This window comes from Parasteatoda tepidariorum, chromosome X2 (assembly GCF_043381705.1).
Source record: "Parasteatoda tepidariorum isolate YZ-2023 chromosome X2, CAS_Ptep_4.0, whole genome shotgun sequence".
Lineage (NCBI taxonomy): Eukaryota > Metazoa > Arthropoda > Arachnida > Araneae > Theridiidae > Parasteatoda > Parasteatoda tepidariorum.
Genome location: NC_092215.1, coordinates 34,661,371 through 34,677,902, shown reverse-complemented (window position 1 = coordinate 34,677,902; position 16,532 = coordinate 34,661,371). Strand labels below are relative to the sequence as shown.

The 16,532-nt window shown below is 29.9% G+C and overlaps 1 protein-coding gene across 1 annotated transcript in view; it reads right to left on the bottom strand.

Moving 5' to 3' along the window:
- Positions 1 to 16,532, bottom strand: part of LOC122268880 (uncharacterized) — a 64,561-nt gene that overhangs the window by 7,993 nt on the left and 40,036 nt on the right. The window contains exon 3 of the mRNA XM_043039669.2: positions 14,784 to 14,879. The gene's annotated coding sequence lies outside the window, so the exon portion shown is untranslated. The remainder of the gene's footprint in view (positions 1 to 14,783; positions 14,880 to 16,532) is intronic.

The following is a 16,532-nucleotide window of genomic DNA, read 5'->3' as shown; positions in this document are numbered from 1 at the left end:
AAATTTAGAGAAAAAAAATTTTTTTTAAATAATTTTTTAATTTTTTTTTTAAGAGTAATAAACATATAAATTAATTATAAAAGCTTATATACATTATTTTTATCGAAAATTTAAGGTAACTATACTTTTCGCGCTTTTTGAGAGGCGAATCTTTTATCACATCATCAAAATCAATTTCCTATAAGACATACATTTTGCTTTGCAGATCAAAATCTGTTAGACTTCGAAACATAAAATTATGAAGGTGTGTAGAAAATATGCAAGGAGTTATAAAAAATACAAGAAAATACAGATTGATTATTATTTTTTTTTTTTATAATCGTCGTTGAAAGACTGACTCAATTTTGAGCCAATGTTTAACTACGTAACGTTGAAATTTTAAAACCAATCCAGAAGACAAAGAAACTCCTGGATCTATACCCAGAAGTATTGAATTGCTAAGAGAACTTGGAGGAGTTTATGACCCCGACCGATTTAACATGCACCAGTCACCATTTTATACTTGGGCAGGCTCAATTCGAACTCCCTTTCTCACGAACATGAGTCCATAGCCCCAACATCAACCAAGCTATCGTGGCCAAATTATTAGTTTATTTTATAACAGTCATTGAGCAGCCCACCAGATTTTGAGTTTACTACTACTAATGTTTAACTCCGGAGCCTTGTAATTTTGAACGCAATCCAGCAGTCTAATTTTGAACTCCTGGATCAAGTAGTGGAAGAAATTTTTGCCTTCCTGGAGGACGTCTTGATGGAACTAGCCAGCATTTGAGTTACATGGAGAGGAAAACCACGAAATCCTCCCACGGTTAGTCTGATACCAAGGGAACTCTAATCCATGATCCGCCTACCACTGAGGATATTTCACGTCAGCACTGTGGTCGGTAAAAGCCGGGTGTGGAATTCATATCGATCAGCCATCACCAGGATTCGAACTCGGTGGACCTCATTCGGAGGAGATTGTTCTATTCCATGAGTCCAACTTTATTGTTCCAATTTTATTGATTTGCTTAAATTTAATCATCTTCGAAATGTAAATGGTAATTCAATCGTAATTTTTGTAGAAAAAAAAAGGAAATGAAAGTATTAAGTACACATGAAAGTATTAAGTATATATCATTTTTCCTATAAAGTAAAATAAAGAAGAATTCTGATCTTTAGGAACAGATATTAAATAGTCTCATGATCGAATGATGGAGCATAATTACCTTTTAAACAAATAAATTTTTTTTTTACCTTTTAAACTAAAAATTTGCTTATTTTTAAAAAATTTATTAATACTCAAATTATTTTAACGATGATATGACAACGAAGTTTTTTATTTGATTCAGTCATTTATTTCCATTTTTTTATTATTTATTTTTATTTCATTAAATTAAATGCGCACGTTTGAAATAAAAACAAAGCTGTCAAAATTTCATATATATTTTCGATTTATAATTTTAAGAAATTCTTTCGACTTTGATTAGGAAATTTAAAAGCCTTATTAATAAAAAAATTGAGAAGCCTTATTAACTTTAAACACTTAACAACAACAAAAAGGAGTTAAAAATAGAAACAAATATGATCAATAAACACTAAAGTCATAAGCTAACTAAATAAATTAATTTCGTGTACGAAATATAATATTACAAATCAAACATATTTCATATTTAGGGGAAACAATGAAAATTTGGTTATACAGGAGTGAAATTTTTTTTTCTCATGTTAAAACATTTTTTTAGCTGATGATCATTTGATTTCATTGCTCTATTAAACAAAATCATATGTTGTTTCTGTCTGTCAGCAGTAAGTTAAATTAAAGTAAAATTACATTTGTTGTATCCATTTTATCCAGAACAGACCAAATCAAGAGTTTTGCCATACAGGCCAGTCAAAGAGGGAATTGAATAGTGGCCCGCCATTTAATTAAATAAACAAAAAAAATCTCATTGTATATATAACAAACTGAGCAAACCTTTCACGTTTTCCCTAAATTCAAATTGATTTAATAGATATATTTGCTTACCTCCAACGTGAAAGATTTATGTCTTCTTAATATCCTACGAAAATTCCTATTTTATTCCTTACGATTTATTTGAAAAATAGCAAAATTAAATCAACTACAATAATTAAATAAATTAAACAATCAGGCTAGTTGAAACATTTAGAATGATTAAAGGAAAGAAAAAGCTTTTATAATAAATCAGAAAAAATATCTTAATTTTGTAAGAGAGAAAAATTCAAATTGAAAGAGTCCCAACTTAAAGACACTGTGAAAATCTCAAGACAGATTCTAACAAGACCCTCCCCCTATTTACAGCCCTAGAAATGTTTTCTTCTTAAGAATTTATGACCAGAAATCAAACAAAAAGGTGTCTCTGTGGATATCTGATATTTCCGAAGTAAGGAAAAAAGAGCCCCAAGGCAATATCAAGAAGCTAAAAACATTTTCTCACAGTGTAAAGTGAGGAGGCTACTTGACAACTCTGTAGGTGGTAGCTACGAAAGTGGGGATATTTTCAATAGTGGAAAAAACGTTTTATTGCTCTTTTGGTTAGAAAAGTGAAGAATAACAATTATTTTATATTTGTAAATACTTCGATTAGATTTTGAAAAGCATCCGACTACGTAAAAAAGAAAAAATAATCTGAATAAATCTCTGAATAAAACTTCAAAAAAAAGAAGAAAAAAGTGGGTTCTAGGGGCCCTCTTGAGTTATAAATAATAAATGAGTTACAATTAAAAAAGAAAAAAAAATGCAATGTGACTTTAGACTTTTCGGGGGCCCCATCAGAACTCGAGGCACTGGGCCCATCCTTAAAAACGGCTCTGATTTGATGCCACCCTCTCGTATCATCACGAATGACTCCTAGAACATGAAGAACCCAACTTAAGATTAAAATTTATTTCGGTGGGTCCATTTATTTTTTTGCGCACAGTACATTCATTTGAAGTATATGTCAATATTGCTGATAATAGCAAAATAATTTTTAATAATTTTGCCGTTTTATATAGAAAGGTAATTTAGCTGGTGGTTATCCATATGCTTTGATAATTTTAAGGATTATGATTGAAAGAGGAAAATAAGGTAAAATTATGTTCACTTTCAATATTAATATCAGATATAAATAAATAAAAACATCTTTCCTTTTGTCCTCTTTTGTTAATTTCATAATAATTGCATAGTAAGAGCGTCAAAATAATAGCTCAATGATAATGATGATAGTATCTCAATCTCGTCATACCTCAAGAACGTTTTGCGTTTTGATTGAATCGAAATTTTTTTCATACGATTGCAAAAATTCATTTTTCCAAAGATAATGCCACGCAAAAAATATAGTTTTAAATAGTTATAAAATATTTAATATTATTTATATTTTTGTTTATAATATGCGTTGGAAAAATTCTGAATCCCGATTTTTGAAATCCCCGTGTAGTAAATGGATGCTGATGATGCACGTTAAATATGTCGAGTCGCAAAGTCCTCCAGGTTCCCATAACGAATCAATACCTGTGGGGGTACTTATCCAGGAGTTTCCTTGTCTTCTGGATTGGTTCAAAATCACAAGGCTACGGAGTTGAACATTAGTAGTCGTAAACCCGAAAATTGGGTCAGTTATTCAACGACGGATAAAATAAAATAGCAAGATATACAAATTTTTATGGAAGGTAATTTTAAATTGTAAAATACAAAATTTGAATGAAATCGGTTAAATAATTCGAGATAAATAAAATTTTAAACAAACTGACTTTTTTAAAATTTGATAACTCATAAACTAATTGATCGATTGCACTGAAGGTTTGTATTTTGAAATTAAAAGGATGTAAAAATATGTAGAACATACAATTCAATATATTTTACTACTTTTTAATAAACTAATAAAAAATAACTAATAATTATTTAAAATTAATTTTGCTTAAAAATTTGTGTGTAAAATGTTTTTCGTCATTTTATGCAAAAATTTTTCAATACACTCAAAAAGTTCTCGAGATAATAGGCTATAATCAAAGAAGTGAAGCTAAAATTAAAGGACCCATACTTTCCAACTCTCTCTCTGCCGTAACTTACTTCAGACCATATCTTCCAGATTGCGGCTGTTTCATCATTTTGAAAATTAAACTATAGACAAACTTGAAAGTTTATTTAGAACAGAATGCGCTTTTCTGGTCATTTTCGTAACTTAAAATATGGTATTGACTCTTTGTAAGGGAAAATATGATTAAATCAAAAATTAATCAAGGTGTTCCCTTTTTCCATTTCATACACTGTACATAAAATAAGTCAATGAGAATCTGTTGATTAATATATATTTAAAGATATTGAATACGAACAGTTTAATTGTTTTTCTGTATCAATCAACAATCTTTTTATTACTTAGACAATGATAAAAAAAAATGATAAATTTAAAAAAATTTGTTACTTTTTTTCCGACGGCATATTTATTGCGTTGATTAAAATATAAACCTTGAATCGGAATAAGTAAATGATTTTCCTCATTTAAAAGTATAAAAAAAAAATTGGATATTTTTTTTCTTATACTTTCATTTTACCTGAAAATATCAAAAAACAATTATGTGATCCCATAAACCATTGATAAACACATAACATCGAAATAGAATTTGTAAAGAAGGGGACCTGCGTCTCTTTCTGTCCCCAGGCTTTTGTTCCAAGAAAATGAAGATGTGTCTGTGGGAAAGGATTTCTAAGGGACTTCGAAAAGTCGCCAATTTCAACCATTTCTAATCGCATCCGGTCTCTAGTTTAACAATGTATGGGCAAAGTTACAAGTAGTGCAGTGAAACTACAATTACATAGAATTTACAATATATTTTACTAATTTTTGTTACTAATTCTTAAAAATAAAAAATTAACTACAAAAAGTTTTATTAGGCATTTTTTGACATTATTTAGAAAAAAATGTGACCAGACTATTTTCCCGACGAGACTCTAAATTTTTCCCGATGGGGGGGCTGGCCATGCCCGACGGGAGTGAAATTGCCCCCCCCCCGAACCCCTACTGGCGCCGCCCTTGTTGAAAACTTATCAGTTTTATTTTCATGTGGAAAGATAAAATCTAAAAAAAAAATTTAAATGTGCAAAAGACATTTTTGACTAAGATTATAGAAATCATAGGTTTCTTTTTTGCCCTCTTGAAGTAGGACAAGAAAGTTCTCTCTTCCTGAGACATGTCCTTTGTCTTTCTAAGAAAACTCCTACTTGAGGGGGGGGAGGAGAGGTAGGAAGGTTTCACAGATTTTTAGTTACTCAGTATGCAGAAAGCTTTCTGTCAATTTGCTTTAACAGGATATATTATTTTGCTAATGAGGTTAATTTCACCTTTTCTTTCACACTCCCTCTTCTCATCTCTATATCATTTTTTTTATTGCTCTTCTATTTATAGAATTGATGATCTATTTATAGATTTTTGAATCATATATGATTTTTATATTTGTCTAAAGTATGTCTAAAGTTGAAGGCTATGCTCACGCTGAACTGCCCCCCGACAAATTTTGCGCTACGAATTATCGCCACGACGAATAAATTAATCATTTTCGATGTATTGTTATTTCGACGTAATTCGTTCAAATTTCGATTTTGAGGCACTTTTTGTCGGATTCGATTAGTTGACGATTACATCGTAATTTCACGCTTGTTTGTTATTTTTTCGGAAGTTATTCATAATTTTTTCGATTCTTTTGACATGGCTTTTCATGTGCATTTTTTATATTAGGGGGTCTGGAAAGTAATGTCGTTTCGGCGCATTAAATATTCGTTAGTCTTAAAAAACAAATCTTTTTCGATCCATTTTTCATCCGGCATTGAAAGGTTGTTGCTAAAAACAAAATTTTGATAACAAATATCAAATGCGCCGAAACGCCATTACTTTCCGGTCCCCCTAATACAATGCTATTACGATATGTGAATTTCGGTTTCGAGTTGACGCTTTCGGTCGTGGACATTTTTTTCCAGCCCTTTACACATGGTTTTTAAAATTCTGACATTGTTAATACGATATTAATACGAGGGTCGAAACTGAGATTTCACTTATTAATGTGTTTCACTCGTAACTTCTCGCTGTTAGAAAATTTTTCAGGCATTTTCTACAACATTTTCTGAACTGATATTTTTTTTAAATACGCTAGTACGATATGCGAATTTCTTAGCTCGTGAAAATGTCGGAGTAAAATCACATCGTTTTCTCCGAAAATCGGCAGTGGAACAATTTTGTGGGGTTTTATAAAACGAAATTTCGTGAAGGAACATTTTCACAAATTAGAATTTCATGAAGGGACCATTTTTAAGGAATTAATTTTTGTCAAGAAAACGCAAAACAGTCCTGATTTCTACCAGACTCAACCCCGGATAAATTAAGCGCAACAGTCGAATTTCTAAGTATGATGCTATAATTATTTTTACTGCTAGTTAGAAAATATAACTTTTAAAGAATATTAAAATGTATGAAATACTGGATCTAACTTAGCCGCGATTGTTAAGTAGTTATTCCTTTAACGCACGGGCATGACAACGAAATCGCTTTCTCAAATAATAAAATAAAAAGTTTCTGGTTTTGTGAAACCAAAGCTTTTGAATTAAGATTTAATTTTTATAATAATTACGAGATGGTCTTAAATTGCATCCTTCATTAAGAAAGATTGAATATTTTCATAACATTTTTTTCGAGTCATTTTTACTGAATAAAATTAAAAATATTTAAAATTTACCACTCAAAATTGTTATTTATGAGCTTCTCATGACATACTGGTAGGTAGGTACTTAAGTCGCACTAGAGCTACACAATGGGCTATTGGCGACGGTCTGGGAAACATCCCGGAGGATGATCCGAAGACATGCCATCACAGTTTTGATCCTCTGCGGAGGGGATGGCACCCCCGCTTCGGTAGCCCGACGACCTGAGCGAGAAGTCGAGCACTTTACGATAGCACAGTTTAACGAGGACCAATACCGCACACCCTCGGTCCCTACGCAGACTGACCCAAGTGGTCACCCACCCGCACACTGACCGTAGCCAGTGATGCTTGACTTCGGTGATCTGCTGGGAACCCGTTTCTTAACGATCAGTCCACTGCAGGACCTTAACGGGAGAAAAGTTTCGCGAGGACCGATGCCGCACACCCTCGGTCCCTACGCAGGGTATCAAAGTGGTCACCTACCAGCAGCCAGTGATGCTTGAGTTCGGTGATCTACTGGGAACCATGTCTTTGCGATTAGTCCACAACAGAGATTTATCCAATATAAAGATACCCGATAAAAGCTTTCTTTTATTTACATTTATTTTTGGTTACGAAATGCACCTAAATCTGAGAGCCCCAATTCCCACTTGGATCGACCCTTGATAAAATATGCGTAAAAAGTTGAATTTCCAGGCTTAATGCTGTAATTACTTTTAAAGCTAATTAGAAAATATAACAAAAAAAAACTTCCTTAAAAGTTGGTAAAATTCTTCTAAAACATACTTTTTTTTTCATACGCGATGGTTAAGTGGTTAAGGAGTTGAACTATCAATGTGAAGGACTGGCTTTAGATCCGCATTGACGCGAAGTAATGCGGCTTGTGCGCAATGCCGTTGAACACGAAATAGTGCAGCCCTAACCCCTACAGCTCCCACCGATCGGGAATGATTTATTACTTTTCTTTCTCTTATCTTTTGTTTCCAACATTTAAACAAAGAAATATTTATATTAAATTATAAAAAAGTCTAAATTTAAAATTTCTGTAAAAAAAAATTTACGTAAATTTTTTTTTAGCTTTACATTATTGAGAACGTATACGTGAATATCTTTAATAGGCATTAGCAAAAATAGAACAAAATGAAAGAATTTTTTTTTCTACCCATGCGGCCACCAGCATAGCTTATTTTAACTAACTATAGTAAAACTAACTAACTATAATATACTATAGTTAACTAACTATAGTAAAAAAGAATCATTATTTTCCTGCTTATAGTTTTCGCTAAATTAAACTACTAGATGCAATAAAAATTCTCCAACTTCGATATAAAAAACTTACGTTCTCTTATTTAGAGGTTACGCCTCCTGCTCATAATCACTTCACCATTTGAGAAAGTTGAGTTCACTTCTCATTATTCGGACAAAATAAAACATATATATAGTAAAAATATCAAGAAAAAGAAATAGACGATGAAGATGGAAATTCAAATAGCGAAAGCGTTATTTTTTTTTTCTTCATTTATTTATTTTATTAACGCATCCGGAGGCATCAAATACGTTTAAGTTAGTTAACTGAAAGAAAGTTAGTTAATTGAAAGAAAATAAAAACGACCTATGCTCAGAATAAAAAGTAAAAATTCCTACCGAAAAGCCAAAATTGAAACTCAAAAAAATTTTAAAGTTAAATTTCTCTTCCAATTTTTTCCATAATAATTTTGTCTAAATTATCAAAACCCGAAAGAAAATTTTAAATAACATTTTAACAATACAAATTGTAAAGATTGGTAAATAATTGCTTTGAAAATGAAAAAATATATATTATATATCCCGTGGCAGAATTTTTCGGGGCTTTCTGCGACATACCTCTCTAATAATAAAATCTGCAAGATACTTAAAAAAACAAAAAAACAAATATGCATATTAAAGTAACAAAAGCATCAACTTCAAAAAAAAAGAAAAACTTTTCAGATGAAATAAAATAATTTAATTAAATATGTAATATTATTTTTGTTCTACTATTATGGGCTATATTCTCGCATTTTGTAGGTAGAAAACACACTAATTATTTCCTTTTTCACATTTTGTAAATCATCATCTCATTAAAAAAAATTAAATCATGAAATCCGTAGCAGTAAATAGGACTCTTCAAAAAAGGGGTGCTAAATGCGCGTTTTCATTTCGAGATTCAGTTGTTGTAATAAAAATTATGTTAAAAATATCTGATTTTAAAACTATGTGGAAATCGATAGTAATAATTGCATTAAAATGAACGAACTTTTCCGCATAAAAGAAAATCAAATTTTTTACTTCGTTAATCTTTATTTTTCGTTATTCTCAAATGAGAATAGAAAAAACATTTCTTCCCCACTAGGATATGCGAGAAAGGCATCTTTTGAATATAATTCTGAAGAAAAGATAAAAAAACTTTCGAAAATTTCTACAGGAAAAAAAAAAAACTCTTCACTTCCCAAAAGAAAAATCTTTCTGCAAGAACTCGGTAACGTTCTGCGACAATGTCGCCACGATTCTGCCACGGGGATTATATATAAAAAACAGGAAACGATAATCGTCGTCACAAACACTTAAAAAAAAAAAACGCGATTGTAGTGTTACAAAAAAAAAAAACCTACGAAAAATAAGAGATATCTATCAATTTATATAAAACGTAACGTCGAACCCCCAATTAAAATAACCAGAAAAGTTTTTATTTAAATGAAAGAACATTATCATAATTTGATTTGATCCAAAATACTGGGAGAAAACAAATAAAACTAAAAGGTTAAAAGATTTTATACTTTCAGTCATAAGTGCATGGTTACAAAACTAATTTTACAGCATAGACAGAAATTCTTTATCGCGAAACACCATTTGTAACTATTGAAAGAATCCAAAACAAAATCGAAAATAAAACAAGGTTAAGACGCGTTACACTTTTTCAAACGTAAAACGTTTTTTTTAAAAAAAAAAAAAAAAAAAAAAAAAGGCTAATAACTAAACAGAATCACTTTGGAAAAAAAAAATGACATAAATTAAAGTCAGAATTACAATGCCGGACTAGTGAACATCAAGAAAAAAACTTTAACCAACCGGCTTTAAACAAAACTTTAATTCGGCTCCCGAGACGTGTTTAAAATAAAGTGTGATCATTATTAAAGTTTATGAATGATAAACTATTTAACATCCCGACGTAATTTTGTCGCAACAGGTATTAACACTAATCGACTCGAAAGTAAAACTTATGTTGGATCAATAACAAAATTTTTAGATAGATTTCCAAATCAATTACGTAAGTTTATTATTTTTTAAAAAAAAAGTAAATAAACAATCCCATAATTTTTTTAAATTCCTTGGGCGTTATTTTAATTCGTACCTCTACTGAAATGGCATCAACCGTAAATAATAATAATGTCGGATAGCGCGTAATCTCGTATTTACACGTAACGTTCAATTAAAAAACATTTATTCATTTAGTCAAACATTTATTTACATGGAGGATTTTAAAAATATGATTTTTTAAGAGTTAGAGTATAACGTTATTTGTTTACAAAAATTTGCTATTTGCAATAAAGAATTTATTTTGTTTACGTTACTGTCTTACGTTAGGTATGTGATTTGCTACTTCAATTAAGTTTTACTTCAATTAAGTTTTACTACATAATATTAAGTAATTCAAAAATACTTTTATTTAAACTAGGATGCAGTTACAAACTTAAAACTGTTTAAATATTTTAAATTTCACGATTAAAAGTTTCTTCTATTTTCGTTGGAAGAAACTTCTCATTCCTGATTAAAAACAAAGATAAAATATCCTTTAAAAATGTTATAAATCTTTTAAATCTTATAATAATAATATTTAAATCTTTTAAATCTCTTTTGTAACTTTCAAAATTAGTTAAATAATATAATTATTGAAAGAGTTAATAATGTAATTATGAAAGTTTCTCAAAGTTTATTTTTATCTAATCGTTAAATACATTATGTTCCCTACAATCAAAAGTATAAAAATATGTTTTCTACACTTTATTTTAGTTTTAGTTTAAATTATTTTCTGTTACCTGTGCAAATAAACTTGTATCTATGCAGATGTTTTTATTCATTATTTTAATTTTCTATTTACCATTTTTAACACTAGAAAGACTAAAACTTAGTATATACCATATTGCCCAAAAGCAGTCAAAATGACTAGATTGTGAAATAACTAATTTGTAAAGATATGTTTAAAATTAATTTAATATTTTTTATATTATTTATAGTTATATAACAAGTTATTAGTAAATATTAACAATAAAAAATTTATATGTTGTAGAAAAAGTCACAAAATTCTAAGAAATTGTGTCATATATGTAACACAACATTTTATCATATCTTAATAAATCATTGTTTTTTTTAAATTGAAATTAAAAAGCAGTCAAAATGATAACTTTGGGCAATCTAGTGTTAATAATATTCCAAAAATTTTTATAAAAATATATTCACTAAAATCTTTTATAAATGGAATGTTAAATATTTTTTATTACTTATTTAATGCTGCAATGTGCCAATAAGAATATTTTAAACTCTGTCAACTTAAAATAATTGTTAAAAAAATAATTTATTAATGTATCTTTGGGCAGGGCAATTCGAGGGTTAAGTCAACCAAATTAGGAAAAATTCAAAATAAATATTTTTTAGTAAACAAGGAGTTTAAAGATAAAAAGTTGAAGATTTAGAAATATTTGATAAATTTATTTTCCAATTAGTTACAGGTTGTTGAATGAAAAATATCATCTGAAATTTTTAGTCCATTGACTTTAAAAGAAATTCAGATTTAATTTTTTTTTTTATTATAAATTTTTATATTACATCTTTTATAAATTAATTAAGCCTTCAAAATAATTTAAAATAGCATATTTCACTTCCGTAAGCTAATTTCATGTTCTGTTTTACTAAGGTGTCTGTTATTTTAAATGAATTATAAAAAATTATATTCTGTATATTCTCTAAACCTATTCACTCTTTTTGAATTTAATCGAACACAAACATCACTGCCGGATTTACGTATAAGCTAAATAAGCTGTAGCTTGGGGCCCCGAGATGGCATGGGCCCCCAGATCCAACTTTTTCCTTCTTTTTTTAAAGTTTTATTCGGAGCTGGAGCCCTCTGAAGCCTAAAATACATTTTTTTTTCTTTTTTGCATTGGCGAACGCTTTTCAAAATCTAATGGAAGTGTTTACAAGTGATGGAAGTAGTCCATGGATCCTAAAAAGCGGTACTCCATGGAGTAGTCAAATAGCCGCCTCAATTTACACTGTGGGAAATGTTTTCAGCTTCTTTAAATTGCTGTGGGCTCTTTTGTCCACAGAAACACCCTTTTGTCTGATTTCTGGGCAAAAAATTTCTAGGGCTGTGGGAGAATCTTGTTTAGGGTCACTCTGTTTCGAGATTTCCGTTGTGTCTCATTGTCGTTAAAGAGCTTCTCGTTTAATTTTAACTTTTCTTTTTTGCAAAATATATTTTTTCCAATTTATTACAAAAGCTTTTTTTCCTTTTAATTATCCTAAATGTTTTAACTAGCTTAATTGTTTAATTTACTTAATTATTGTAATTGATTTTAATTTGTTATTTTCCAAATTAATCGTACATGAATCCGTGAACTCCTTTCTTTCTTTATTTATTTAAATAGTGGGCCACCATTCAATTCCCTCTTTGACAGGCTCATCTGCCAAAATTTTTGATGTGGTTTATTTTGGATGAAATTGAGATAACAGATGTAATTTTACTTACTGCTAATAAACAGAAGCAACATGTGATATTGCTTGATAGAGCATTGAAATCAAGTGATCATCAGCTAAACAAATGTTTTAATATATATGTAAAAAATATTGTTCAAACCTCCTGTCTGACCTAATTTTCCATGTATCCCCGAAATATGAATTATGTTTAATTTGTAAAATATGATATTTCGTACACAAAATTCTTTTATTTAGTTAGCTTATGCTTTTATTGTTTATTGATCATACTTGTTTCTATTTTTAACTCCCTGATTTTTGTTGTTATTATGTGTTTACAGTTAATAAGGCATCAAAATTTTTTAATTTATAAGGATTTCAAATTTTTAAAGCAAAGTTGAAATAACTTCTTAAAATTGCAAATTAGATCTATTTATAAAATTTTGGCAGATTTGTTTTTATTTTAAATCTGTGCATTTAATTTAATAAAATAAAAACAAATAAAAAATAAGTTAAAAAAATATAAATAAATGGCTAGATTAAATATAAAACTGTGTTGTCAATGAAAAAGAACATATCTTTTAAACAATTTGAGTATTAATAAATTATTTAAAAATAAACAATTTTAAAAAGTAGAAAAGTTTTTTGATTTGTTTAAAAGGCAAATTTTGTCCCATCATTTGATCAAGAGACTATTTAAAATCTGTTTCTAAGAAGCAGTCGGTCGCGTGTGGGTGTGTGGATGATGTAAGTAAAAGAGGCATACAAAAAAAGTCAATTTAACTTCAGTTAATGCCCTCGATATTATATTTTTAAACTCCTCGCAAAAATGTAGTAAAAAAGTTATACAAATTAATTGTAGCAAACAAATTAATATTAAGTAAGAACGAATCAAAAATGATATCGAAATATGCTGAATCACTAATGAGACAGGCAGGATGAAAGACATCGAAACCAATTTGATTAAATAGTAAAACTAGAAAGTGTTTCAAAAATCCGGACATGTATCAGGCTTCAATATTTTTCTTATTGCCACAAAATTTATCAGGGACAATTCGTTAGATTTCAATACGGGTTTTTCTTTAATTAAATATTAACTAATATTTGTCTTTCCAAGCTTTTCATTCTGTAATAACGAATGTCAAGCATTTAAAGTATCCAGTTCAAGAATGTCAAGTATCCAAATAACTTCATTTATTAAATTAAAAAAAAAAAAATATAATAATAATTAAATATCCGCAAGGCAGGTGTGTATATTTGGGGCTGATGATTATGAAATCTAACACAAAACTGTGAGATCGCGGGTTCTATTCCAGCTGATGACAGTTTTTAATTATTATTTCTTAATACTGAAAAATGTATTTCTTATTTTTTTAAAGTATGCACTTTAAAAGCTAATAATTTAACAAGTATTTAAAAAAACTAGAAAGTTACACCCCCTGTTCATTTTGCACACTAACCCTCACGGTTGCTTCTGATTAATCATTGCAGATTAAGAGGAAAAATGGTTTATTTCCATCTTTTTATTCTACAAAAATTACGATTGAATTTCTATTTACATTTTGAAAATGACTAAAATTTGGCAAATCAAGAAAAATTGGTACCTCTTGCAGAGTTATTACCCAGTGAAGATGGAGTCAAGGGCACTGAGTTCGAATCCCAGTGTTGACTGGTCGATACGAATTCTTCACCCGGCTTACACCAGCCACTGTGCCGAAGTAAAATATCCTCAGTGGTAGACGGATCATAGGTCCCCTTGTTGTCAGACTGACAGTGGAAAGCTTTTGTGGTTTTAATCATCATGTAACTTAAATGCTGGTCAGTTCCATCAAAACGTCCCCCTTCAAGACAAAAATTTCTTCCAATACTTGATCCTGGAGTTCCCTTGTGTTCTGAATTGAGTTTAAAATTAGAAGTCTAATAAGTTGAACATTAGCAGTCGTAAACTCGAAATTGGGTTGGCTGTTCAATGACTATTATAAAATAAACTAATAATTTGGCCGGGATAGCCTGGTTGGCAGGGAGTTGAAGTCGTGTTTGTGAGAATGGGATTTCAAATCCAGCCGGCCGAAGAATACCCATGTATAAAATGGTGACTGGTGCATGTTAAATCTGCCGTGGTCACAAAGGAGTATATATCAATCAAGGAAAATAACATAAAGTGGTCGCATCAATACAGGCATGTTTAATGTAGCAAAATTGTTTCCCCCCCCCATTTTAATTTTAGCGTAACTAAGTTTTTAGTATGCATCAAGATTTTTATTTCAATAATAGATAATGGTGAATTAAATAAGGAATGGATTATTAACTATCCCAGGCTTCTAAAATATCGATAAAAATATTTCGGATACCACTTTGTTTCTTCTTATTCTGATAATAGACATTATGAAAATGTCACTTACCTGGTTTTTCCATTAAGCCCTTGAAATTTATTTGTGACATTTCATTTCTTCCACTTTAATTAAATCAATTCAAGTACAAGCATTCAGAATGTAGACCTTGAGAAAGAAAAACGGATAAAGTATTATTTACAGCAAAAAATTTAAATATATATTATATATATACACACATATATAATAAAAATCTTTCATATCATACATAAACAGCATATCCTTACAGCATGTCAAATTTCAACTCAGTAGTTTAATTTCAGTGGGCAGTAGATCATCACACATGGTTATTTTTTGAAATTAGTTTTTGCCAGCTAAGTTTTGTTGAACTAAGTTTTTTTTGTCCCATTGCACTCCTTGTACATTTTTATACACACTTTCGTAGTTATAAGTTTTTATCAATACTTTAGAACAAATAAAAATTTTTTAAAGAAAGTTATGCCAAGTTCATTAAAAAGGGCCCTTTCAGTATGTGAAGTCTACAATTGCATTATAATGATAAAGAATTTTTTAAAAAAGATAGACCCCTTAATTTACTTTTAAGTATAGATATTAACCAAAGAAATAATTGAGATAATTTTATTTCTTAATACTGGAAAGATACTACTGAGAATAATACTTAAAAGTTCAGAAGTTATCAGCAATATTTGATGTGAAATTTCAGGTAGGAGATGTAAACATCGCTGATGTTTCTTATAATGTGGCAGTTGCTTGTTTACAAAAGCTCTGTATGTCAACAAAAGATGACTGGAGAAATGTTAAGGATTTACAGATATTTGCACGCCACAAGTGATGTTAGCTTCATATACAAGTGCATAAACTGTTGACAATAGAACAATCCCATATTGTCTTGTGTATTTCAGGTGCTGCCAAGTCACAGTGTTCTTTTTCCATTAAAACTACGAAAGCAAGCCCTTCAACTCTAAGAAACTATTTTTTTCTGATTGGAAGATGACTGATGCAGCTCAAGTTGTGACAGCGGATGATTACAACTCTGAAAGTTAGTTCCGATATTGGCTACATCAGAAGACAAAGGTAGGCTTTTTTGTTTTCACCTTAAATAATTACTATTTACATTTATTTACAATTTATGCACGACTAGTTTAGGTTAACAGCTTAGAACTTGGAAACTCGGTTATAATGGACTCAAATTTCATTTCTTTAAATATCTTTTTCAGTCCTCCATCTTTAAACTTGTAGGTGTTGGGACTGAAAATGAATGCATTCCTATAAAATGTGTCATATTACTCTCCTTTATGCTTATCACTTTTAACTATACTGTAATAAATGTCAAACAGATCATTTATCTTATACTCCCCCCTTCCTGCCAAGTCTCGCTTTATCTCTTTTCCCCAAGCTTGCTCTACAACTAGTTAACTTGGCCACCTGCTGAATTTTTGGAATTTTCTTATCTGTTCAAACCATATTCTTTACAAATCACCCCTTGACAATCAAGAAGGGGAACAATTTAACTCATTCTACAGCTGCTCTCTTCATATTCTTACATTATCTATTTGAGACAAGATTTTTATTTCAAAAGCAGTGAAAATGGCAAATTCTCTAAAGAGAAAAGCGTTTTCGATAGAGGACAAAGTTAAAATTGTAAAGCGTATTGATGATGGAACCAATCAATCGACACTGTGTAAGGAATTTTGCTTGTCAAAATCTACAGTTTCAAACATTTGGAAAAATCGAAGTGCAATTCTTGCGGCATACGACAAAAACATGGTTTCATCGAAAAAACTGCGTGGAGCTGAAAGA